The following is a 25968-nucleotide window of genomic DNA, read 5'->3' on the forward strand; positions in this document are numbered from 1 at the left end:
TTTGAGATTCCTCACCACATCCTCCAGGTGCTTCAAATCTCCCTTTATAATCTCACCTTCCGACCAGTCCGGAATTTCTTTTTCATCCTCTACTTCACGCATTTTCCTCTTTTCCTTTATTATTGATATCCTTAACCAAATTATCAATTTTGAAATCCAACTCTCTTTGTTTTTCCTAAATTCTGGTAATGTTATCAACCACCCACTTCTGGAAATTAAACATTTCTAGAGATTTGTTTCTAGTAGCATTCAGAATAGTATCCGCATCCTCCATGTCCTGAGCAGAATCCTTAGACCTAGGGTTGCCCTCCTCCATATTATTCTGAACATCATCCTTGTTGTCTGAATCATAGGGACTCTACTTCGCCTCTAACTCATCAACATCCTCTTCTCTCTGCTCATTATCCTTGTCTCCTTCCTCACCCTCAACCTCCTTCTCTTGCTCATTCTTCGCCTCTTCTTCCACCTCCTTCTCCTGCTCCTGCTCAGAATCAACCTTCTCTTCAGCGTCTTCTTCATCTTTTTTACTAACCCTCGATTTCTTTTTAGGGGGAAGATTGGAAGAATCCTCATTAGAGTCAGAACTGTCATAATCCTTAGAAATATGGGCATTCTCCACAAAGGGATCATCCTTATTAGCCTTAACTTTATCCTTAAGATGCTCATAAATTAACAAAATAAGACCTTGGTGGGAAATGGGGTAGGAATTAGGTTTCTTAGCATGGTCAACCAGACTTTCATTAAGGGAGGAGGCTAGATAGAAGGGCAAAGATATCTTAGAGCCATGGCGAAAGTGATTAAGGATAAAAAAGTGGTAATTATAGACTTTTGAAAACCTACCATAAACAGTAAGATACTCCATTAACACTTTCAACATTTTCTACCAAAAGGATTTTACCTGGTAAGGGAGATAATAAGAAGTATTATCCTTTTTGGCAAGGTGAGCCCTTTCTTCTTCGTTCTTGGGGAAATTTTTTATGGCTTCCATCGAGAACTTAGGATCTCTATAAAACTTGATGCCGTCCTTCAGTAAATCAGTCACCTCAGCCACCAAATCTTCATCCACTCTCCAGGTCTGACCAAACAGAGTAACTTTGTTATTTTTCCAACCCTTGGCAAAACCACGGGACATGGACTTCTTGCTCCCATGCAATTTCTCCATATAATCAGTGAAGTCATATTTATGCAACCTTCTCCAAATTTTCCTTTCACCCTTCCAACTTTCACAGTTGGTGGGCTCATTACGGTTGAGATTTCCTCCCATAATGTAATAGTTGTTCAAGTCGAAACCCTCAGGGGAGCGCAAACTGACCAGATGCCGAAGAATAGAGAAGCTAGAATTGAAAAGCAAGATAAAATCTTGTTTTTCAAGTAGCCTTTTAAATCATGCAAATTAACCCAGTACTTAATATGATAAGGCCCTTCACACCTATACTCATTAGCGCGACGCCTGAGACAGGTAATCATCTGATAATCTGCCTCACTTCAAATTCTATCATTGAAGTCCGAACCAAGAAGGGTAATAATGAGATTAATATGTACCATTAATTTTGTCATAATGTACATGTTTGTTGTTATAATAGTGTGTTTTAGCAATTTAATCTTTATCTTCATTCCAAAATAATTTTATTCATCTATTTATTTTAATTTCTAAAAAATTATTAATGTTAAAAACTAATTTATATTAAAAACAAAAAAATGATATGATAAAATAATTTAATTTCTAAAAAATTATTAATGTTAAAAAATTAATTTATATTAAAAACAAAAAAATGATATGATAAAATAATTTTTTCTACAAAATAATTAAAAAAAATATATTAAATAATAAATTATCAAAAGTATTCTTTCTAAAAAATAAATTTTATATAAATTCAATTTATACTACCATTAAAAGAATTAATACAATAAATACATTTTTCTTGCAAGTTACAACCCCTTGCCCCCAAAAAAATCTATGCAGATAAATTATTTCAAAAGGACAAACAAGACCAATTTTATATGAATGAAAGCTAGCTACAAATTGTTCATTACTAGGTCCAATAGAAAATTCAACCAATAGAGCAACAAAGAAATGGTACACCATGAAGTTACTTTAGTTTCAAAACTATCATATTTCAAATAGGAGAACATATAAAAATAACATCTCTTCTAAAATTTACAAATACTTTTCATTGTGGATTAAAGAATCAAAGGTGACTATTGTTGTTATTGTGTGTGTGTTGTTATTGTGATAGACACCTCTAGCAATGCTTTAGTAGATGGAATGGGGGAATGAAGGAGATTATATTGTTCAAATGGATAGCCACTAACTTGTTCACCAAACTGTCTTAAATAATGAAGTGTAAGGAAGACTTCCTCTTCTAATTAAAAAGACTATAAATAAGAAAAACTTACAAATTATGCAACTTCTATTCTAGTTAAGAGTAATATTAATAAGGAAAACTTAGAATTTGCATAAAATAAATGTCTGTATTACTCCAAGCTAACTGGACTAAGTATAAAATGTTTGTTTAATAAGAGAACTTGGATTATAAATAAAGAAAACTTGCAAATTATGCAACTTTTCTTCTACTGAAGAGTAATATTAATAAGGAAAACTTGGAGTATAAATAAAGAAAACTTGCAAATTATGCAACTTCTCATCTAGTTAAGAATAATATTAATAAGAAAAAACTTGCAATTTTCATAAAATAAATACAATCATATATATTACATATATTAATATTAAATTAGAATTAGTTGATAATTACTAATTTACTAATAATAAATGTCAAAATCTTAAATTTTATATATTATGACAAGTTTCTAAACTTAAATAAAAAAGAGAAACTATTTAAAAAAATTATATTAAAATATTTTTAAAATTAAAAATAATTATATCCTATTATTATTTCAATTATTGCAAGTTTCTAAATTAATATTCAAGACAATCTTATTAAAAATATTTTGAAAATTAAATTGAATAAGTTTTTAAATTCATATATAAAAATCTTATCTAGTGTTTAGTTGACTTTTTATATGAATAAAGATTTTAATTTTAGTAATTTAATTTTAGTTATTTGATTTAATTCATTTAAGTTACTTAATTTGATTTAACTTTAATTATTTAATTTAATTTAAGTTATTTATTTTAATTTTTTAATTCTCTAACAATTCTTGAATTTTAATTAGCTTAGCTGTAATACTGCAAATTAACTGGACTTAGTATACTTTGATTAATTAATCAGAAAAAAAAATAAAAAAAATAAAAATAAAAATAAAAACAAAAATCAATTTTCATGTATAAGTTGATTGGTTAATAAGGAAAACTTACAATTTTTTATAAATTGCAAGCTTATTGGACTAAAATATAAGTTGAACTAAAAATTAAACTAAAGGAAGCTAAATAAAATATTTCATTTATTTAATTCAATTTAATTTTAGTTATTTAAATCAATTTTCTTATAGTTATTTAATTCAATTTTTAAAAAATTATTTTAAACATTATACAATCATATATATTGCATATTAATATTAAATTATAATCAACTTATAATTATTAATTTACTAATAATAAATGTCAAAATCTTGAATTTTATATATTATGACAAGTTTTTCAATTCATATAGAAAAATAGAAACTATTTTAAATTTCATAGTAAAATATACTTTTAAATAATTACTAATTTACTAATAACAAATGTCAAAATCTTAAATTTTATATATTATGACAAGTTTTTCAATTCATATAGAAAAATAGAAACTATTTTTAAAATTCATAGTAAAATATTTTTTTTATATATTAGAAATCGAGAGTTCAAATAGGAGACGAAGAGTTTATACAAAAATTAGAGGGCAGAGGGCTGGGCCTCAACCGCCAAACTGGTAAATCGGGGAGAAAGCTATATACAATTATTTGCTAATCATATCAAAAAAAAAAGAAAAAAGGGACGCAACAGAGTCGAGCACTACTAGAGAACCTCATCCTGGTCCTCCAGCCAAGTAGTCCAGCCTTGAACTCCTTCCATCCAAACCACCTTCTTTCTGGCTAGGATCTGGGAGCACATCTCTATCCTATTGAAGGGAGGGGGCCTGCTGTCCTGGAGATCCTTTATCAGCTTTTTTACTACCTTGTCAAAGGAGGTCTGATTCTCTACAATCCTGGCCCATTCATACCCATCTTGCATCTCATAGACAAACATGGTAGCTCTGCCATCTTTGAGGAATTGTAGGAGCTTGTTTCTCTCGATGTTCATCAGAAAACAGACCTGCACAACAATTTTGTAATGTGTGAGTTTTTTTAAAAACCCAGTATGTTCCCTTGTAATACCTTGGAACTTCTCCTCATTCCTAAGTTTCCAAATAAACTAGAGAATGTAAGAAGATAGAATTTGCCAAACAAGGTTAGTATCCTTTCTCAGTCCTTGAATAAAACCAGTAACTATATCAAGAGTGTAAACATATTCTGTAATAGATATTCCAAACAACAGCCAAATTTCTCTAGCAAACGGGCAGTCAAAGAAGATGTGGCGCGCGGTCTCAGGCTTTCTGCAGACAGAACAAAGATCATATGCAGCCGATTTATTCCTTACAGGTAGTCTATCCAATATAAGCTGCCATCTGAAGCATTTAATCTTAGGGGGGATGGGGGACCGCCAGAGCTTCTCAAAGGTTTTCTGCCAAGTTTGGGGGGTGTGGTTAGTATACCACAAAGTGTTGATATGCTCAATCATTGAGGTGTCACTATTGAGCAGGGTATAGATAGACTTGGCTTTGATCTTGGGGAGGGCAGAGCCATTTTTCCAAAGGAATGTAAGGTACCTATGGGCATCAACTTGGGTGTTCTTAGGGAGATTAAGGGGAGTGCAAGCAGTTTTGATCATGTTGTAGGTCTTCTTATGCGAAGCAGGGAGATCATATTTAGTGCTAAGAGTCTCCCAGCTGATAAGGTCATCATGTTCTAAAATGTCCATAATATACTTGATTCCTTTACTATTCCAGTGCTTAGCAGAACAACCTTGGGTCAAAGCCAGGGGTTTGGAGTTATGAAGAAGGTTCCACCATATTGACCTTTCACCGTGGAGGGTATTGTCATAGTTGAAGCTCGAGTTGTTGATAAGACCACGCACATGCTCCCAGGCTTTCCAGATGGATTTAAACACCCAGGTGCCTTGGACAGACACAGGGAAACTGCCTGCAATTAGATCACTAAACGGGAGGGCTTTCCAGGTTTTGGCAGTTTTGGGAACACCATTTTGTATGTTATTTCTGATGAGGATTTTCCAAGGTTCTTGACCTTCCAGTGAGTGAAAATTCCATTTGGCTACAAGGGAGATACCTTGCATCCTAAGATCCTTGAGGCCCAACCCACCAAGTTTTTTGTCTAAGTGGCACCAGGTCCATTTGACCGTGTGAGCTTTCCTTTTACCCTTGCCATCAGACCATAGGAATCATCTGATAGCTTTTTGGATTTCAAAGATTTGGTAGTTGCTGAACATCCACACTGAGGATTAGTAGATGCTGTAGGAAGATAGGGATTTTTGGCAGACTTGGATCCTGCCAGCAAGGGAGAGGACCCTATTGTCCCATTTGTTGAGCTTATTGTCTATTTTCCCCTTGACCCAACCCCACATGTCTTTAAGAGAGGGAGAAATAGAAAAGGGGATACCAAGGTAACAGACTAATTTATTTGGTCCTTCCCAAGCATATCCAAACTGGTGAAGCTAGTCCAGAGGTTTGTCTTTCTACCCAAGTAGAATGGATTTGGTGCTAGACATTCGGGCTCCAGAAGCTCTACCAAAGAAGTTAGGTTTTTGATTAAAGGAATCAATATTGTGCCTTGAGAGTTGTAGGAACAACGAGGTGTCATCGGCAAACTGGATGTTGATCAGATTAGAGTCATCTGGCAAAGTAATGCCATGGACATGGGGGGATAAGGTGTCATCTTTAAGGAGATAATACAGGGCATCTAATGCAATGACAAACAGAGCAAGGGCAAGGGGGCAACCCTGCCTAATTGACCTAGACAGAGGAATAGGCTGGGAGAGGATCCCATTGACTTCAACCAGGGCAGATGCGTCCTTGAGGAGGATTCGAACATAATCACATAACTCACTAGGGAAGCCAAAGGTAGAGAGCATCATGAGGATGAAGTCCCATTCCACCCTGTCATAAGCTTTCTCAAAGTCAACAAGGAACATGGCGGCGTCTTGGTTTGAGGTTCTGGCCCATTCCATGGATTCCCAACTCGTTACAAGATTCTCCAAGATGTATCTGCCTTTAATGAATCCTATTTGGGTAGATCAGATGAATTTGGGGAGGATCTTCTCAAGGCGAGAGGCTAAGGCTTTGGCTAAGATTTTGTAGGAGACATTGAGGAGGGTGATTGGCCTCCAATTCTTAATGAGGGCTTTATCCCCCTCTTTTGGAATAAGCTTAATGATGCCCCTATTTATGAATTCCCCCAAGGTGCCAATGTCAAGGGCCTCATTGTAGATGTCATAGAGGTCATTGGAGATCCAGTCAATGTTGGTTTTGTAGAATTCAGCAGGAAGTCCATCAGGGCTTGGGGCCTTGTTATCCTTGACAGCCTTAATGGCATCCTTAATTTCTCGCACAGTTAGCTTAGTTTTGAGGAGGCTAGCTTCGTCCTCAGAGATTCTATTAGGAATAATGGTCCTACACTTGGCATGAGCATCTACCGAGGCCTCATTATCCTCTGAGGTAAACAGACTCTTGTAAAATATTTCAAAGGCTTCCTTGATACCATTGAGATCCAAGAGATCCTTATTATCTACTGTTATTCTATCTACTCTTTCTCTAATCTATTTTTGTTTGAGGAGATTAAAGAATATTTTGGAGCCTTTATCACCAAACTGGAGCCAGTGGTTATGGGCTCTAATGAAGGCACCTCTAATTTTAACCTGCTGGTGTTTTCTGAGGATATTTCTAGCCTCAGAGACTTGTTTGGCCAAGGTAGGAGAAGAGGGCTGCAGTTGGATTTCATGCTCCAGGGAGTGAAGCCGAAGGGTAAGGGTTTTTTCTATGAACCTAAAGTCCTTGGCTTTTTTCTAGCCAATGGTTTGGAGAAGTTTCTGCCAGGAGGAGATATTCCTCTGCCATCTGAGAGTGTGGGAATGGGGGAGATGGGGTTGCAAATTGAAGAGTCTAACTATCTTGATGGCATTAAGAACTTCCTCATCTTGCAACAAGGAGGTGCTAAGCAAAAACTTCTTATAGCGAGGGTGGCTAGGGGTGATGGTGTTCCTGATATTAATGATGGCTAGAATGGGGAAGTGACCAGATAGGGTAGTTGGTAAGACTGCAACCACATTCCCAGATTGATTGGGGGAAAAGGAGAAGAAGTCCTTATTAGCATAGAATCTATCTAGCCTGGAGTAGATCCTATTAGTGTTTTGCTGAAAATTGCACCAGGTGTGCCATAGGTTGGGTGTATCAGGTTTAGTGCCTTCCAAGGGGTCAAACAATTGCAGATGTTGTTTACATCTGTCCCAGTGAGGTTTTTCTGAGGATTTCCATTCAAACGGAAGTCCCCCAGCCTTGTCATCTTGGGATTCAGTCATATTAAAGTCTCCAACGATGACCCAGGGGATATTTGGGAGGGATGTTAGCCAATTCCAGAGGGATATTCTTTCCTTGTAATCATTAGATGCATATATGGAGCATATGCCAAAGCAAGTTCCTTTAACATCTAGGGTAACCCAGACCACTCTATTACAGGGGGAGGTTCCTTTATCCTTGAGGTACATTGACCATTAGGGGCAATTAGAAGACCAACACCTCCCTTTCCTCTTGGGTGGTTGGTGCAGATTTTGATTGCATCTCTCCAAATGAATTCAAGAGTAGTGTCGAGGGAGAACCCAACAGATTTAAGTTCTTGTAACATTAGACAGTCTAGGTTTTTATGACAGTCCAAAAACCTTTTAATAACAAATTTTCTATCAGGCAACTCAAGGCCTCAAACGTTCCATGATATGTACTTCATTAAAGAGGAGGATTTAAGGGGGGGCTAGTAGGGAGACCGTGTTTATCTCCAGGCTTCTTCTTATTTTGGAGCCCACAGGCATACCTTTCTTTTTATTTAGGGAGTAACCTTTCATAAGGTCCTCATCATCTTCACTGTTTTCAGGAGGCTCAGTTCTAATATCAGAATTTCCTCTTATGTCGGACCCAGACAACTAGGAGCCTGGAAAGCCAGGGAGAAAAGTGCTAGATCTAGTTTCATCCAAGCCTTTATTTGCATAAATAACTTCTATAATATGATTATCCTCTAGCTCTTTGAGTGTAGATGCAGTTGATGGGTTGATGGTGCTAGTATCAGTAATATGACCTACAAGTGAAGAGGAGACCAATTGTAAGGGGGTTTCGGATCTAAGGATCATTGCAGGGTTATTACAAATGTTAGCATCATTATCACCACGATTGGGGTTTTCTAGGTTTTTGACCATATTTTTAACCACAGAATTGACAGGGGATTGAGGAGGGTCCTGGGGTTTATGATTAGAGGCCAATTGGATGGTATTTGAATGACTATGGTTTAGGGCATTGAGAGGGGTAGTTTTATGCCTTCGTTTTCTCGAGGTAACAAGCTGAAAACCCTCGGAGGGTGGTTCCACAAGGTCAAGCGGAGGGTCGGAGCCAGGGATGAGATTCTCAGGGGCCGATGGTGCAAGATCGAACTTGAGAGGGTTAAGTTCATTAGGAGTGGGAGCAAGAACTTTAGAGACCACATTAGCAGAGTGAGGAGATGAAGAATTTAGGTCATTAATATTATTAGGGTTAATAGAGGTTTCAGCCGAGTTATGCTTTTGGTTCTTGCAACTAATAATTGGGCAGTTTTTATGAATATGCCCTTCTTTCTTGTAGAGGAAACAAGCATTTGATCCTCCAAGCATTTAAACCGGACAGACAAATGTGTCCCCATTAATATTTAGGTTTAAAGAAGGTGGGATGTCGATTCCAGGCTTGATTGAGACAAGCATTCTTGTGTCTAGGTTGGGAACCAACCGAGCAGTTTCATCGATCCGAACTATTTTGCCAAAAGGTTCCATTAATTGGGGAAGAAAATGCCATAGAAAGGGAGGGACATCCTTGAGGATGACCCATCTGGGAGCAGATAATGCGAGGACTTCCTCATTCACCACCTCCGGAGACCAAGCTAGAGCTTAGAAGGAGGTATTTCCAACTATCCAGTACTGTCGTTTAAGAGCTTCCAACTGGGACTCATGCAAGTTAAAGAAGATGAGAAACATACCTCTCTGTATTTGTCTACAGAATGTGATTTTAAGCCCTAGTTTAAGATTCCATAGATTGTGAAACCAATTGTCTACAAATTTCCTAGGCGGGCACTTTTGAGCATCAACACAAGCAAAAAATATAGCAGTGTTACATAGCCTAAGTTTTTCCGAGGCAATTTCATTCAACATTTCCATATTTGGCGAAATGCAGAAGGGGTCCGAGGTATTGCAAGGGGACTTACCATCCTTACTGGGTTCTTCATTTGTAGGAGCCTTAAGGAAGTGCACCAACAAGTGGACTCCATTCGCAGGTGGGGCGACGGTCTCAGTGAAGGTTTTTTTTAGGGGTGGGTTTGACTGCAGCGCGGGTTTAGGGCTATTAATTCCGTCAGACTCTAGCTCCATTGGAAACTAGGGTTAGTGTTTTGCGGGATGAGCAGATGGGTTAACCATAATTAATAGATGCAGAACAGAGTAATTAAAATGCAGAGAAGAGAATTGAAAAAGTAGAGCAAGCAAAGCAAGTGGGTGAGGTAAGAAAAAGCAAACCGGGTGGAGGAGTTTAACTCCTCCACGTAGACGCCGAAGTACCCCTGTCAGCGCTTGATGCCTTGAAGTTGCTTCCAGATTTAGGGAGAGAACGCAGTTGAAAACACCGAGAAAACATAGAGCTCCATCTCCTTCACCTTCAACCCTAAATTAATATTATAAAATATAGAGCTCCATCTCCTTCATCAAGAAAACGTAGAGCGAATTCAGATTTCGAACTTCCATGCAGAGTGAATTCAGAGTGAATTCAAATTTCGAACACAGAGCGAATCTTATTTCCTAAAATGCCCTATTTGACCTTATAATTCTAATTTGGAGGAAAACCTGCTATCACTTCTCCAGTTCAGCTTCGATTTTCAATTTCTATGAAAAACTAGGGTTGTTTCTCATCAATTCGGTTGTGCAGTAAACTTACGGCCGTTCTAGCTAAATTGAGCTGCCCGTCTCTAGCTTTAGCATAATCTGTGAAAGTTTTTATTGAAATTCAGCAGTGTATTTCAATTTGCAGGACTATCTACGGCTCCAAATCATGTTCTTTTCCATTTTTGTACCTCTCGCATGCAAAGCGAGCGCTCTCAGGGAAAAAAAAAAAGATAAACTATTTAATTTCTTATCATAGTAAAATATTTAAAAAAAATAAAAATAATTATATCCTATTATTTCAATTATGACAAGTTTCTAAATTCATATTTAAGATAATATTCTTAGAAATATTTTAAAAATTAAATTGACTAATAATTATGCCTCTTAATATAGATAATGCTTTTTTTAATTGACAAATTGGTTGACAACCAAATGCATGTCAACTTAAATGAGTTTCGTTTTTATTGACGGAGAGGCTTACATTTGTCTGTGAGCCTAATACGACTCTCGACTATTATTTTAACTAATTAAAAATATTTAATATCTTTACCTTAAATAAAATCTTATTTTTATATTTTATTATTCTATTATCCAAACTCTATCTTGCTTCTAAAATCTAAAATTATATTTAAAAATTTCAAAAATAAATGAATTATCTTTATTATTTGGTTTCCAAATAAAATTACTATATTTAATTGCTTTTTTATTTTTCGTGTGTCACTCATCATTGCAACATATCAATACTTGCATTAGTTTTTTGTTTTTGTTTTTGTGAATATAGATGCATGACCTCCCCCCTTCAATATAATAATTAGAACATGTTTGGATATATTTTTTTCTAAATGAAATAAGTATTAGTATATTATTGTATATAATATATTAATTTTTTTTTAAATGGATGGAATGGAATCACATTCTTAAGTTTAAGTGGGATAAATTCATCGATAATATTATAAACAAGTTTTTAAATATAGATTAATTGTAGAAAAAATAAATTTAAGTGAATGTGGATCACATTCCTTTGATTACCCTATCTAGTTAACAAGTCTTATTCATTAGAGGGGAGTTCTCACCTCTCTTTTTTTTTGGTAACCATTATCTAGAGGGGGTTACCCCTCTTGACTAGAGAAATGGCAAATGTTAATCTACAAAGCTTTATCTTTCTATCTACCAACACCACGCTGCCTAAAGGATAACATAACAAGATTTCTAATTCATGCAAGTGAGTATCTTAGTATTCATCATCATTAATGAGGTTATGTAGTGAAATGTGCAAGGATGGGAATTCGACCTCAACCATCAAGATATCTTCAACATCAAAGATAAAGAAATATGGGTGATATTAATCCAGGGGTGTGGATGCTAGTGCAATATGTTCAAAAGAATGGATTGAGGTGGAGATACCAATCACAACTAACTTCATTGATAGTCTTTTTAAGGATCTTCACTAGGGTTTTATTAGTTACCCCTATCATTACTTCAAGGATAATATGGAGTGGACCAATGATGTTAGATATGGCAGCACTTGCAAAGAGTGTAAACTTAATAATTTTTAAGGATTTTCCATTGTCTAAGATAATGGTGGCTAGGGTGCCATAAAAGCACATGATATAGTAGAGAAAAAAATTGGATATTTGGGTACCTATGATGAAAGTGAGGGGAATGACCTTGATGCACTTTGTAAAATACCCAGAGGTAGTGATAATGGACTTGTGGCCATTTCAATGAAGTGAATCTTATAAATGAGTTCTAAACTCCATTACGACAAAGTCCAAGAAGTGGAAATAGGTTGCAACACTTATGAGGGTTTGTAGTGTAAAGTTCTGATGCCAATAGCTAACAAGATGAGAGGGGGGGGTGAATCATACAAACTTAATCTTCCATAAAATCAACAGATTCAACCTCGGTAACTTATACTTCAGCAATATAACCAAAAACTACTAAACATGCTAACTCATAAACACATAATCATCATAACACACATAACACTAGATTTAACGTGGAAACCCAAATAGGGAAAAACCATTGTGGGATTTCGGACCCACTAAGAAATATACTCTTCTAGAGTATGCTCGGTTAAAAGCAAATCCTATTAAAGATTACAAACACATTGCTAGATGTGACTCGGTTAAGGGATTTCCCTTAGATCTATTAGGATCTTCACTTTGTTAGAAGTGACCTTGTCAAAGGATTTCAAACACTCATTTAGAATGTTACCTTGCTAGAGGGTTTACAAATAAGACTGTTAAGTCCACTCAGTTAAGAGATTTTTTGTCACTTACAAAATAACAGTAATAAAAATATATCTGCAACTTCACATCTGAAATGCTAAAGCAGATTCTTATTTGCTCATAACAATCTTGTCATAGGACTTATCTTGTCCCTCTGCTAGGCTCCCTACTCTGTTATTCAAACAGGTCTTCAAGCTTCTGTGCTCGGTAATCACTATGTAGCATCCCCATGCTTACACTTGCCCGCATACATTGTTTATCAACAATTCCTTATTTATAAACAATTGCTAACCGCTTAATCTCCTTGATCACATTTCCCATGATCAATCTTAGCTGTCAGATCTTGAAGCTTGACTAGGTTCAATGTATCCTTCGATCTGAAAATGTTTTACCTTGCCTAGGGACTTGCATTCCTTTCTTGGAACTTGCACCAGGTTATTGCAGTTCAATCTGCGTTGTAGATCTTCCTGCCGATCTCCCATTGCCATAGATCCTTAACACACTTTATGCACGACATACCAATCATTTATACATCTCTAGCTAATCATTGTCCTTCATTAAATAATGCTTTTATCCATCCAATGCGATCTGTCATAACTTGATTGCAACTCGGTAAATACTAAACTTTACTCGGTAGACATTCCGCCTTCATTAACTGAGATCGATAACCTTAGGGTTTACCGACTAGGTTCCTTAGGGTTTATCGACTAGGTTGTTTGCTCGGTGACATAGTATAGTATTAACCTTACAATCAACAACATATGTAGGATATCAAAACAATCTAAACATCATGATCTCATCATTGTCTAACTCGGTAATAGTTGCCCATTGAATATCTTATTTCTCCCCTTATTCATCACAGTCTTTCTGTATCTTTTACCGACATCTTAATTCTCTTCAAATTAATCTTCTCAAGATATGGCAACATCATACTGAATCAGAAAATCAATTTCTTGACATCAATGACAAAATAATGTTATAAAGATAGTTATCATCCTTTTTCAGTTATATCAAATAATATTCAACAACCTTCTCAATATCCTTAATGAATATCAACAATCTCCTTCTATTGAAATGCCAACAATCTCCCCCTTTGGCATTGATGGCAAAACCAACTTTTAAATGGTAATACCAACAAGATATTCAAATTGATTTGGATTTAGATTGTTGTTAGACTTCTCTTGTTATCCTTGAGTTGTTAAAATCTTCTAAAGTCTTCTCCCTTTTTCATTAGGCTTCTGAGTTGTTGTCTTGCATTTAGTCTTCTCCATTTTGTAGTAATCTCCCCCTGTCATTAGTCTTCTGTTATTTTCATCATTTAGGGCTTTTCCATTCAGTCAACCTTCTCCCCCTTTGACAACAATACCAAAAAGTAAAAGAACTAAATCATGAACTCTTCCGCTGTGAAGTGATTTGCCTTGCTATGTATCATCTCAGTCTCGGTCAGAGCAACTTGTCTCTATTCACTATTTCCTACACACCTTTAGAAAACCTTCTAAAGTGTGTAAATCAACATCAATCCATACATAATATTCTATAGAGTCATCGAATTGATGCTTTCACCGAACTCTATTAGTGAGTAGAAGATAGGGGTAGGACCCCTAACTTGCTTCTGAGATACTCAAAATATTCCCTTGGCAGTGGCTTTGTGAAGATGTCTGCTAATTGCTTCTTTGAATTGATATATTCTAGCACAACTTTCTTCTCTGAGATAATGATACTTTATAAATATATGCTTTGTCTTAGAGTGCATTACCAGATTCTTTGAAATGTTAATGGCACTAGTATTATCACAGAATATAGTTACTGGCTCGGTAACCTTTTCATTTATACCTTCTAACAGTTGCTTGATCCATGCTAGATTGGTACAATTCAATGCTGCAACAACATATTCAACTTGTGCTATTGACTGTGAAATACATCCTTGTTTCTTGCTAAGCCAACTCACTAGTCTTTCTCCTAAAAAGAAAGCTCCACCACTTGTGCTTTTTCTATCATCTATGTTGCCTGCCCAATCAGCATCAGTATAAACTTTTAAATCAAAATCATTCCTCTTTTCATATACTAAGCCATAATCTTTAGTGCCTCTCAAGTATCTGAAAATTCTCTTGATTACTGTCATATAGGTTTCCTTGGGATCTATAGAAAATCTTGCAATAATACCTACTGCATGTGCTATATCCAGTCTACTATGCACAACATATTGCAACTTCCCAATCATAGATAGGTAAAGTGTCTCATCAATAGATGCAGATTCATCATTCTTTGATAGTTTACAATTAGTAGTCATAGGAGTACTTATAGGTTTAGAATCCTCCATTCCAAATTTCTTCAAGATTTCTTTTATGTACTTGGATTGAGTAATGAAAATCTCATCTTTCATTTGCAGTATCTGTAAACCTATAAAATACTTTATCTCACTGATTAAAAACATCTCAAATTCTTTGCACATTTCATTTCCAAAATTCTTGCATAGAGAGTCATTTCCACAAAATCTAATGTCATCAACAAATATGGCTGAGATCAGTATTCTATTGTCCTCATCATTCTTCATGTACATATTGTTGTTTTCACTTGTCCTTATAAAACCAATCTTGATTAAGTAAGAGTGCAGTCTCTCATACCTTGCTCTAGGTGCTTGTTTCAGACCATATAAAGCTTTGTTTAATTTACATACTTGATCTTTACTCTTGTCTTCAACAAATCCTTTAGGTTGTTCTATATAAACTTCTTCTTCTAGTATACCATTCAAAAATGCAGATTTAACATCCATTTGATAAACCTTGAAATTTTTGAAAGCAACATATGCCAACAATGTTCTTACTCCCTCAAGTCTAGCCACAGGTGCAAAGATCTCACCATAATCTATTCCTTCTTCTTGAGCGTAACCTTTGCAAACTAGTCTTGCTTTGTTGCGAATGACCTCACCTTTTTCATTTAGCTTGTTTCTAAAAATCCACTTAGTACCAATTACATTTTTGTCCTTTGGTCTTGGGATCAGTGTCCATGTGTCATTCTTCTTGATTTGATCAATCTCTTCTATCCTAGCATTTACCCAATCTTCATTGTTAAATGCCTCTTTTACTATTCTCGGTTCAAATTCAAATATCAGACATGTGTTCAGTCTTAGTTTGTTCCCTGTCATCACTGGATCATCCTTATCTCCTATAATCTAACTTGATGCATGATGTCTTCTAACATATTTGGCTAATATAGGCTCGGTAGGTTCTGTATGATCTTCTTCATCACTCGGTAATTGGACATTATCTTCATTTTCTTCAGCAGCTTTCTTAGTAGGACTTCTCAGTTGAACATAAACAAATTCTTCATAATCTTCTGGTTCTTTGGAATTCCCTTCATCATTTCTTTCTGCAAATTCATCAATTTTCACATTTGCACTTTCCACTATTTTGTGAGATGATTTGATCAGACATTTAAATGCTTTACTTCTAGAAGAATAACCAAGAAATGTTCCTTCCTCACTTTTCCGATCAAACTTTCCATTTCTGTCATCTTTTTGAACATAACATCTACTTCCAAAGATTTTAAAATAACTTACATTAGGTTTCTTGTCATACCAAATCTCATATGGTGTCTTCATAGTTCCTTTCTTCAGTTGAACTCGGTTCAAGGTGTAAACTGCAGTGCTGATTGCTTCTCTCCAAAATGTTTGAGGTACCCTCTTTTCTATCATCAGGGTTCTGGCACAATCCACAATTGATCTGTTTCTTCTCTCGGCTATCCCATTTTGCTGAGGTGTTCTCGGTGCAGATACTTGCCTTTTTATACCATGATCATTGCAGAATAAGTTAAATTCATCAGAAGTGAACTCTCCTCCTCTATCAGATCTAAGACATTTCAGCTATCTTCCTATTTCATTTTCAACTCTTGCCTTGTACCATTTAAACATTTGAAAAGCTTTTGATTTTTCTTTTAAAAACATAACTGACATCATCCTTGAGTAATCATCCACAAATAATATGAAATATTTATCACCATAATAACTTTAAACTTTCATGGGACCACGAAGATCAGTGTGTAATAGATCTAAAATTCCTTTAGAAGTGTAGGACTTACTTGTAAAGCTTGATCTTGTCATCGTACCCATCTGGCATCCTCGACACATAGCATTCTTAGGTTTTTCCAGACTCGATAGACCTCTTACTCAGTGCTTCTTACTTATTTTGATCAGATTATTAAAATTTACATAACAAAACCTTTTATGTCATAACCAGGTATCATCTATCTTTGCATAAAGACATTTGTTCCGAGTTGAGTCAAGATGAAATGTATTACCTTTTGTTTGTGTCCCGGTAGTAGCTAACTTTCCATGCTTGTCATGAACTTTGACAATTCCTTTCTGAAATTCTATTCGGTATCCTGTATTGTTTAGCTATGCTACACTCAACAAATTATATTTCAAACCTTCAACCCAGTATACATCATCACATTTAGCATTGTCAAGAAGTGTTATAGATCCTTTACCTTTCACTAGACATGGTGCATCATTACCAAATCTTACATAGCCTCCATCATAGTCTTCTAATTTAACAAACTTGTGTTTATCACCTGTCATGTGATGTGAGCATCCATTGTCTATAATCCAAGAATCATTATTATTTATGTGAGATATTAGGACTTTTTATTCATACCTTTCTTCATCTGATCCATCTTTAATAGCCACATAAACAACTTCCTCTGTATTAGTTTCATCAGATTTATCATCATTGGATTCCTCATTAGCTACTAGACATGTCTTTCTGTCTCTCCTTCTGAAGTCTCGATGTCCTCTGTATTGGTTGTCTTTCTGCTTGTTATCTCGGTATTCTCTCTTTTCACTAGATTCTTTGTCAGGAGAGTTAGAAGTCATATGTCCTATTTTATCACAATTGAAACATTTTAAAGGTAGCTTTCCTTTATACTTACCTTTTCCTCTTGGTAACCTTCTGGCTAATAATGCTTCAAACTCTTCTTTCTTTTTTGATTTCCTCATACAGTTTGTGTACTTCTTCCATGTTCTTACGAAATCTTTCACTTTCTCCACTGTGATTCCCTTTAGAGTACTTACTCATTCTATCATTGTAATCATCAGATTCACCAATATGAAAAGAACTGAATGCAAATTCTACTTTATTTATCGAAGACCCACTGTTATCAAAATTACTTAACTCAAATGCATGTAGCTTACCAATAGTAGCATCCAAAGAAACTGGCATGTTAGGTACAGACTTCAATTCATTGATTACAGAGACTCGAATGGCATAAGCAGGTAGTAGGGTTCTCAACAACTTACTTGGTACATCCTTTTCTTCAATAGTTCCTCCTGCTCCTTTGATTTGATTGACAGTCTCCTTTAACCTTGTACTGTATTGGGTTATGTTCTCACCTTCATTCATTCTCATGGATTCAAGTTGTCCTCTTAGACTATCTACTTTTTCTCTTTGAACATGTACATCATTGCCATACACAGATATAAGCTTAGTCCACATTGCTTTTGCATCATTGTAGCCTTCTAGATCATTAAACTCTGAGTCGATCAATGCTGATGTTATTTCAATCATAGCTTGAATATGTTCTTGCTTTGCCTTTATCTCTTCCAAGGTTATCGGGTTGGTGCTTGGTGGTATGTAATCATTCTCCAAATAATATGTTGCATATTCTCCAATTCCTGATAAATGCAGCTTCATCCTTTTCTGCCTTGTGGAGAAACTTGACTTATTCAGCTTTGGTGCATCCCTTTTATACATCTTTAGATCTTTGCCTCAAGTACCTTTAAACTTTTTCTTTTGGAGTCCAAAGCTCTGATACCAATTATAAAGTTCTGATGCCAATAGCTAACAAGATGAGAGGGGGGGGGTGAATCATACAAACTTAATCTTCCATAAAATCAATAGATTCAACCTCGGTAACTTATACTTCAACAATATAACCAAAAACTACTAAACATGATAACTCATAAACACATAATCATCATAACACACATAACACCAGATTTAACATGGAAACCCAAATAGGGAAAAACCACTGTGGGATTTTGGACCCACTAAGAAATATACTCTTCTAGAGTATGCTCGATTAAAAGCAAATCCTGTTAAAGATTACAAACACATTGCTAGATGTGACCTGGTTAAGGGATTTCCCTCAGATCTGTTAGGATCTTCACTTTGTTAGAAGTGACCTTGTCAAAGGATTTCAAACACTCATTTAGAATGTTACCTTGCTAGAGGGTTTACAAATAAGACTGTTAAGTCCACTCAGTTAAGAGATTTTTTGTCACTTACAAAATAACAGTAATAAAAATATATCTGCAACTTCACATCTGAAATGCTAAAGCAGATTCTTATTTGCTCAAAACAATCTTGTCATAGGACTTATCTTGTCCCTCTGCTGGGCTCCCTACTCTGTTATTCAAACAGGTCTTCAAGCTTCTGTGCTTGGTAATAACTATGTAGCATCACTATGCTTACACTTGCTCACATACGTTGTTTATCAACAATTCCTTATTTATAAACAATTGCTAACCACTTAATCTCCTTGATCACATTTCCCATGATCAATCTTAGTCATCAGATCTTGAATCTTGACTAAGTTCAATGTATCCTTTGATCTGAAAATGTTTTATCTTGCCTAGGGACTTGCATTTCTTTCTTGGAACTTGCACCAGGTTATTGCGGTTCAATCTGCGCTGTAGATCTACCTATCAATCTCCCATTGCCATAGATCCTTAACAAACTTTATGCACGACATACCAATCATTTATACATCTTCAGCTAATCATTGTCCTTCATTAAATAATGCTTTTATCCATCCAATGCAATCTGTCATAACTCGGTTACAACTCGGTAAATACTAAACTTTACTCGGTAGATATTCCACCTTCATTAACTGATATCGATAACCTTAGGGTTTACCGACTAGGTTCCTTAGGGTTTATCGACTAGGTTCTTTGCTCGGTGACATAGTATAGTATTAACCTTACAATCAACAACATATGTAGGATATCAAAACAATCTAAACATCATGATCTCATCATTGTCTAACTCGGTAATAGTTGCCCATTGAATATCTTATTTCTCCCCTTATTCATCACATTCTTTCTGTGTATTTTACCGACATCTTAATTCTCTTCAAATCAATCTTCTCAAGCTATGGCAACATCATATTGAATCAGAAAATCAATTTCTTGACATCAATGACAAAATAATGTTATAAAGATATTTATCATCCTTTTTCAATTATATCAAATAATCTTCAATAACCTTCTCAATATCCTTAATGAATATCAACAGTCTCCTTCTATTGAAATGCCAACATGTAGATCAAGTCCATTTGATTCTAATTGAATAGGAACCACTTCACATACTAGCATGTATCATGTTCCTGTAATAACACATTAATTATTTAAATCAAATTTACTAGTCCTTCTTAAATATCTACTTCAAATTTGTAAAATGAAAGAAACTAGTAAATCTAGTAAATTGAAATTTTCTTGGAATCAAATCAAACTAATATAACATTGAAATATTAAATCCAAAATGTCTTAAACAACAACAAAATAACTAGCAACATGTGTTGTTGTTATTCACCCAATGAATTGAAATTAATTCCTGCAATGTTCACTTACAAATATTACAAAAATACCAACAAACTTAATACAAAAATTTGTAACCACATAGCATGAAGAGAAAATGCAACCCTTGAGTGAGATTGATCCTAGAAACCTTTAGACAAACTACCCTTGAGTCTCTAACCTCTCTGGTTTAGCAGCCCTAGAGATCAATTCTTCATTGATTGAGCAGCCTCTAAAGAAACAACATAAGCTTGCTAGCAAAAACCAAATAGAAGATGAATGAATGTTGCAACTCAAAATAGGTAAATAGAAAACATGTTCAAACACCATCTTGGGCACCAAAATCAAGATTAGAAACATTCACACCTAGGAGGGAAATCAACTTGTAGTCCATTATTGGGAATAGCTACTTGTCCTTATTGAACAAAACTTCAACATTCCAATCTAAACTATTGATTTGCTTGTCTCAATTGATAATTGTTATTTCTACTTCACAACCAAAAGTTGTCATTCCCAAAACTCACAATCTTCAAGATTTTAGCAAAATTTTAAATAATATCCATTAATTACCAATATTTATGACTTTATTAAAAAAATTTAACAATTAGACTTTCTCAATTAATTTGCAGGTCCTAACTTACAATTATTAGATTACCTAACTTACTGTAGTGTCATAAAATTGTGACCCCTGCAATTTTAACCATATTTTAGGTCCTCACCTCAGCGGCAACATCTTCTTCCCTAACCAAGACCTATTTCTGCATTCTCACCCCTTCAACCTTCCTCCTTCAAGACCTGTGGCTGCTTTAGACCCTATCTGGGCCCCAAAATAGGGCAAGACAGGGGCATGGTACCCCTATCCCCACCCCTTAGGGTGGCCCTAAGTTAGGCCTGCCCGGTCTCCTATGCATAATTTGCCTTCGAGGTTTGTAATTCCTCTTTGTCGGCCTTCGATGGTTCAAAATTAATCCTTGAGGCATGTATAAAAGGGGATTCAATTTTTTCATTTAGGGGAGGATGATAGGCATAAGGATAAGATACGAGATTTCAAGGTCGTCATCAAGCATTCAAGAATTCAAGTCTTCTTCATTCATCCATGGGAGCAAAATTACAACATTCATTTGCAAGAATGTGTGTGTGTTAGGGTTTTGGTCATGTTACATGCCATTTAATACAACATTTGTGGTTACATTCAAGAAGCAAAGCAATCATCATCAAAAGTTGCAGATCTACAAGGTATACATTTTCATTGTTTACATTCAAGCATTTGCAATTACTTTCTTTCAAGGTTGATTCCTTAACTTAGGTTTGACTGAGGCAAACCCCTATCCACAACCATTCTCCCTCTCTTTTATGTGTGTAGGTTGTAGGTGCGTAGCTGTAATTGCAAGTTTTGGTTTCATTTGTAGAGACGGAAGAACCCTTTTCGTTTTGCGGATTTTGTGGAGGACCATGTACATTCTTGCCACGGTCTTGATGAATTTTCTCTAAATTTGTAAGGGAGATCTATATCAGTCTAATTAGCTTAGATCCGAAGTTATAGTGCAATCTCGAACTGGTAGCTCCTCATTTCACTCATTTCCTCTCTCGTTTCCACATAGTCAACAAGTCAACTTTCTCATTTACAAAAGAGGGTAAATCACACTTCAACCCTTGCAATCCACTTGGAATTCACATCCTTGTTTCCCTCGGATTTGTATCTAGTGGATTCAAGCCCCTATTTTGAATGTAGAGTTCCTCCAGGTGAAAATCATCCTAGTGACTTCCTTTCTCTCTCCTAGGTGGGGAGTAACTAGGATCCAATTTTCCACTTTACACTTACTAAAAATAGAATTTGCTAAATTTAGAAAGGAGACATGATAGTTCCATAGTTGACCAATAATAACCTGCTTTTAAGAGTTTCTTTGCTAGTTACATCCCATTGATGTGAGGGCCACCAATACCATAATTGATCTCTTAGAGTACAATATTAGACTCTACCATGTCTAAACATCATAGTAAAGAACCATTGTATCCTCATAGATAGAATGTATCTCCAAGGAGGTAAAATGGGATGTGTGTTAGATGAAGGATTAGTGTTGGTTGCAAGAGAGATTAGGTGGAAGGATTTCATTGTGTAGATAGGGGTATATATCATGATACCAAGGGGATTTAGGACCAATAATCTTGTATAATATCGAGAACATCATACACAAGTATTAGGGGCTATTCAATCAATAATTTACATCACTAGTTATTATTAGGCACGTCTAATGAGGATCTATTAGTGGTCATAACATATGTTGCTTATTATTTAAGTGAGGAACCTATTTGAATTAGATGTGTGAAAAGTATTACGTAAAGTTGTCTACCATAAGTTTGTAGAAAAAAGTTTGTCATCTATGGTGTGGTATTCGTTGCTAACCTATTTGATCAAAATTTAGGAATTACCATAAACCTATAACTATTTAATATTTCAGTGCATAGCCATTTTTATTCTTATGATCAAACCCTCATATCCTACCATTTTGTTTGTGTAAAAGAAATAAAATCTAAAGGTATTCCTCTACATGTTGATTGTTGATGTATTGCCTACACTAGGTTGCCTGTATGGTGTTGTGCCAAGTTCCTTGTGAGGATTTCATGTATTTGATTATGTGTCAGTTGATGCATTGAAGGTTTGAGATCCCTTATGCACTGATTTCATGTTTGGTAGGAAGATGATGTTGTATACCTTGATATGTGTGTATTATGCTTTCATGGCTAGATTAGCATAAAGATTCATTCATTTGCTACCCTTACATGTATTGGTATTTTGGATGTGATTATTAAATAATCTCAATATCTTGTATATAATTGATTATCATATTTTCATATTTGGATAATGTAGATTGAAATTGAGTTATTTGGATTAGTTGATTATATGATTTATGGAATTTTGTACCTCATTGGATGATTCTACATTTATTTGACTATATATGTGGTGCAGGTACACTTGACATGTGATTTAAGTGTGTGGGTATAAGATTATTTCTTCGCATGAATATGCAAGTTTTAGTTATTCCCTAATTATATTTATATTAGAGATGCCACTTGTTTCGATGTAATTGCTAACCTCTACCACTCTCAATTTGAGTGTGAGATGAGCCTTGTTTCACTGTTATGAACTTTGCATTTGAGTCAATGTTAATTTAAAATCTTCATGTTGTAGAAAACTTATAGATACATGAATATGGTTGTGGTTGTTTATTTCCTTATTGACATTCAATTATAGTTCAAAGGTCAAATCCTTGCATTCTAATGGTATGAGATGCATAAAAAAGTGGAAAATGCTAAGTATATTTAATTTATTATAATTAGTTTAGTTATTATTTAAAAATAATCATTGTTTTGAAAATTTAATTTGAATTACCTAAAAATAATAAAAAAATAATAATAAGTGAAAATGAAAATAGGAAAAAAAAAGAAGGCATGAGCAACATCTCTCTCTGGAGAAATGCATGGAATATTTGGATGGAAAGCTTGATTGTATTAAAATGCTTAGGAAAAAAGATTGCTCAAATTCATTAGATGTCTAAAAGAACTCTCATCTTAACCTTTGGCAAAATATTGGAAGATGTTTCCCCTCCCTTAAATTTGTAAATTTCTTGTTTTTTTTTAGCTTCTTGTCATATCACATTATCTTGATATGGCTCCATTGTAGGAAACTATTATCCTTCCATTTTTCTAGAAATTTTAGATGATTTTTCTAATTGTTAATTTTTAATCCATTGTTGGGGTTATTCATCATTGAAAAAAAGGTATCTTTAAAATTTTTATTTTTAAAAATAGAAAAAATAAAAAATTAAGCATTTGTCAATGGTGGTGTAGAAAATTTTATGGTTTTACATTGGAATTTTTTTTAAATAATTTTTTCAATTGAAATTTATTTTAGATGAATTAGATTGGGAGTAAACATGATTCCATCTTATATTTCCATGTAGAATCTTTTGGGACTATGTTCATATTGTTATCCCACTTTTATGCATTATTTTTTGTTTTGTACCTGTTAGCAGGAAAGTAATAAGTCCAGACATAGTCAACATAGAACCTACCACACTTCACCACAAAGAGCTTGTGAGGATTCATATTGAAAAAACATTATCTAAAATAGGAGTAGAATAGATGGCTTGTGTCCCATCTACTATATATTTGTATAGAGAAAGATGTAAGTAATAGAGTATGAATGAATATATGAGAAATGTATGTAAGAATATGTATAAGATAAGATATAATCAAGATGTGTGTGCGTATGTGTAGTCTCGTAAATTGTAACCCATTACAATTTCAATTTCCTCTTGGGTCCTTGCTTTAGTGTACCCTTTCCTATGTCATTTCAAGATTATCTAGGGTTCTATCCTATTTTAAAATTTTAAGGCACTTTATTCCATATTTAAATATCATCAATCCAAATATAAATTCTAGATCCAATATTAGGTCCCTTTTGTATCGCTTCCCTAAAAATTGGGACCTATTTTGTTGGGTCAATGTAGCTTAGCTATAGTGACTGGCATTCTTTTGCCAAAATTTTGGGAAGGTATTGTGTTTTCCTTAACATTATCGAATCTAGTCTCAAAATTGGGATATGATCTTTGTAAGTCAGCCAAAATAGGAAAATGCATTGAGAACCATATATAAGACATCATTTCTAATTTATTTTATCATATCTTACACATCCACAAGTTTCATTCAAGCATTCAATTCCTCATCCAAGAGCATATCTAAGTGCATAGGTTATAAAGCTACAAGTTGTCTTCAAATATGTTTTTATGATAGACTTATCTAAAGAGCATTGCATTATCAATAAAAGGTATAATCATTTCATTTCAACATTTCTTTCAGATTTAGCCTCTGCCCTATCAAGGGTAATCTCTCTAATAATCATTAATTTAGTGGAGGTTAACGCCTACTTGATTTTTTACTTAGGAAAGCACCTATACAACCCAACACCAATTTCCTCTCCTATTATTCATTTCCAAGCTCAAAAATAGGTTCCAAGCTCAATTTCAAGGTACAAGAGCATAGTGCAAATTGAGACAGAGGCAACTAGACAAAATTCAATAGAAAAGGCAGAGACTATGCCACCTAGCACCCTATTCCACTTGGAATATGGTGCCTAGCACCAATTACTAGGTGGTTTAACATGAAATTTGACAGAAAGTCAGTTTAGAAGATCCTAAGATTAGTTTTGATCCTTGTTTGCACTTAGACACTTATCAATACTAAGGCGCCTAGCCACAATGACCAACCATTTTCAGTTCCGCTTTTAGACACAGGTTCCTCTCTGCATCTCATTTCCAATTCTATACATCTCATTTGATTTCCAGTTATATATTTATATGTTTATGATTATTATTGCCAATTATGCATTAATTAACCTAGTTCTTACATTTTCATATCTAAAGCATTATTCAATCATTATATAAAATTACAAAAGAGAATAACCAATTTTTGTTCCAACTCTCCCAATGGTCTAAAGTTGGGCCTATAATTTATTATTCTTTAATGGAACATTGATGTGAATGGGTTTGATTCATAGTTTGCATGTTTAGACTAGTGAACCCCATTTCCACTACATTACATTTTGGTGAACCTAACTCTTCTTGCATTTGCATAACTTCTAATTTTTAGTTTTAGATATAATTTTGGCATGAAAATTTTAGATTCAGATGCATTCATATATTGTTTATGTACTTACATTTGTTAAAGAGTTTTAAAATTGTGCTTTGTTATCACTTATATCATGCATTTAGCATATGTTATCAATTGAAAAAGCAAATTATTTTCATTGTGTTTTCAATTAGTTAATTTCATGATGCATTTATTTCATAGATATGATAATGATCTAGCCTCTCTTGTATCACTCTATCGCTCTCCTAAATATCCTTCTATCCATGAGGACATTTTGGTGCAAAAAGAGATTATTAACACTTCTTTCAAAAATCTCCCTCATAGGGACGAAGCTTTGAGGAATGATGTTGATCCTTCTCCTAAAATGT

The sequence above is a fragment of the Cryptomeria japonica genome, chromosome 11 (genome assembly GCF_030272615.1).
Source record: "Cryptomeria japonica chromosome 11, Sugi_1.0, whole genome shotgun sequence".
NCBI lineage: Eukaryota > Viridiplantae > Streptophyta > Pinopsida > Cupressales > Cupressaceae > Cryptomeria > Cryptomeria japonica.